Raw genomic sequence first — 2,885 nt, forward strand, 5'->3', positions numbered from 1 at the left:
TTTAAAATATGTTAAGAGGCAGCAAACGTAACTGGCGTATTCAGGGCCATGCACACACACCATTGTTAAGTGGCCCTGACCTCGGCCCTGGGGAAGCACCCTGGTCCTGCGGGTGGTCCCCACCACGTGCCAGGAGGCCCCACAGCAGAAATGGGGAGGAGATCCCGCCCGTCCTCACCCCACTTCGGTGGGACATGGGGCCCATGGGGATCTGGCCCAGTCTTAAGTCCTGTGAGTGGCCCACTCAGGTCGCCTCTGAAAAGTGTTGCAGGATGGAGGGTAACAAACCTGGGGAGCAAGAGGCAGGGCCATCATGTGACGTCCTTCAGAGAAGGTCCTGTCGTCCCTCATCTGCCAGCCAAGTGATGCCTCAATGTCCACCATCGGAAATTTTCAAGGCTTATTGGTGACTTTGGCCTCTGGGTCAATGAATTTAGAAGAACATTTCTCATCAGCAGGTTTGGCAAGGGCAGAACTCCAAATACTCAGGAAAAAGCAGAAGGGAAAATCCAAGAAGCAAGGATGTACCAAAGACATTTTTGTTCCAGTTGTACCTCATCTGGCCTTCTCAGGAGCAAGCCCTGTCCCCTTCCCTGGTTCAGGTGGGGCTATACCAATGACGTTCAGCACTGTTGAAGTCAAGCCTTGCCTTTGCTCGAGGATGGAAAACTTTCTTTCTTGTGGTCTACCCTTGTGGGGTAGGGGAACCCCTCCCCTAGACTGTGGGTCATGTATCTCCAAGGACAACCAAGAGTGGCATTTCCATCACTATATCTCATGGACAAACAGTCCCATGTCCGGTGACTAGTGCCAGCTTCCCTCAGCGTACCTGCAGATGGGTGGATGAGGGCTGCGCGATGCAGAGGGTGATGGGAATTCTATCAGTTTCTCAGGTACTTTTCATCTTTCTTCCCATTCTTTCTCCCTTCTTTTAACGTCCGTTTTCCTCCTGACTTGTTTCCCTCTTTCCCTGACCCTTCTCACCTCTTCATTGCTCAACATCTGCCCACTTGCCTTCATTCCTATCTCTTGACTGGCTTCTCTTCCCACCAGCCGCGTTTATGTCCTTTTCTCCCCAATTATTTAAAAACAATTTTATTGAGGTATAATTTACATATCATAAAACTCAGCCACTTACACAACTACCAGGTTGTACAGCCACCACTGCAATCAAGTTTTTTTTTATTTATTTTCCCCCTGCCTGATAGAGTTTTTATTTTTTTTTATTTATTTTGTTCTATTTTCTCCATTACCATTTAGTCCTCTTACACCCTACCCCTCTTCCCTGCAAGAGTCCTTGCACATGAGTCCTTTTTCCTTTTTGCTCAATCTCTCCACCCCTACTCCCCCCTTTTTAAATTTTCACTCTCTCTTCTGCCACCTGGGTCTGCCCCCTGCCACCTCCTCAGCCTGGGTTTGTCCCTTTCTGTTTCCCCACCCACAGAGTGTCAGCCCCTGACACGGTCTGATGCTGGCTTCTCTTGCATTTCCACTCATATCACATGCAATCTGGAAACTCACCCTCTGAGCAGTAGGATGGCTGTGGGTGCAACCTCAGGATAGACCTGACCCCTCCTTCAGGAAGCAGTGACAGACTTCTCTGGCATCTTGTTGGAAAGACAGACAGACAGGAAGCTACCTCAGGCATGGGGTGGATGCAGAAGGCATAGAACATGTTTTGTTGTCTCAGTGGCTATGGAGAGACATAAGACAACAAAGAGAAGGGAAGACAACAAGGAGAACCATTTATGTTACTGGGGGACAATGCGAGAAAGGATTCCTTGGGACATAGCTGAATTTTGTGTTATGTGGCCACTTCAGGATAAAGTATTTTAGAATCAGAGAGGTTCATTGGCTTACCTACAGTCACACAGCCTGGAACCAGAAGACCAGAGGTGGAACCCAGTCCCATGCCTGTTGATCTGGTCTTCCCTGTTACCAGCATCTCCGCCTTCTACAAAAAAAAGTGGTCTTCTCCTTCAATCCACCTCATGGAGAAGATAATTTCAAAGGCCACAGAAAGTTGTTTGCTTCTTTGATGTGTTTTCCAACAGCATAGATCTCATGAATCAGATCCTCCATGGGGATGGTGCCATATTTACTAAGAGATTGAGCAATCAATGTGTTATCTATAAGCACAATTTGCTTTTTGTTGAGTTTGTCATAACCACGCTCGTAGATCAATCCATGTATTGACCTCAGGTTTGGGTACCCCCATGCAATAATTATGGTTCCACAATCCTCAGCATGTTTACTGAAGCCTTGCTGAGCTTAACAAAAGTGCCATTGAAGATCTGGTGACAGCAAAGAAGCTGCAGCACCTTTCAAACCTTTGGGCTCACACCATCGATTCCTCCGATCCTGATGACAAATGCCAATTTGGATTCCACGGGAATATAGAAGTTGCCAACTTTTCTTGCCATCCTAGACATTTGGATCTCAGTTCTGTACATCTACCCGTATTCCTTGTGATAGTGCTTAGCCTTTTCATAGATAATCTCCCTCCTTGCCTTTCAAATCATCCTTTGGGCAAACTTCTTTCCCAGGTGTTTGATCTCCAGCTCTGTGAAATTCGTTGGCTTTTTCTTAAAGGTTTCTGGCACATCAGGAACCTTCATCTTCTTCTCTTCTGCATCCTCCACAGTTCCAGCCAGAAAAAGGGAAGCTGGCACAGGTTTGGGCTGCCTTTTTCTATCTTAACCATCCAAGAATGGCTCTTATCACCAACACTTCAGCATTTGTTTCTTTCCTTCCCTTTACTCATTTGTGTGTCATTTCCTCTAGAAAAGTTTACTGCGCAGACATCTTCACTTGCCCCAGGCGCTTCTCCACCCACAGCTTAGTGATGTCACCAGCGCCTTGAGCAAGTTCCAAAAAAACTTCCC

General features: G+C 47.0%; 1 pseudogene; it reads right to left on the reverse strand.

Annotated features, from left to right (window-relative positions):
* Positions 1-1,856: 1,856 nt before the first annotated feature.
* Positions 1,857-2,654, reverse strand: LOC129080667 (60S ribosomal protein L7-like; annotated as a pseudogene).
* Between the last annotated feature and the right edge of the window lie 231 nt (positions 2,655-2,885).

Source organism: Pteronotus mesoamericanus, unplaced genomic scaffold, assembly GCF_021234165.1.
Source record: "Pteronotus mesoamericanus isolate MK-2021 breed Mesoamerican mustached bat unplaced genomic scaffold, CSHL_Meso_final contig_90, whole genome shotgun sequence".
NCBI lineage: Eukaryota > Metazoa > Chordata > Mammalia > Chiroptera > Mormoopidae > Pteronotus > Pteronotus mesoamericanus.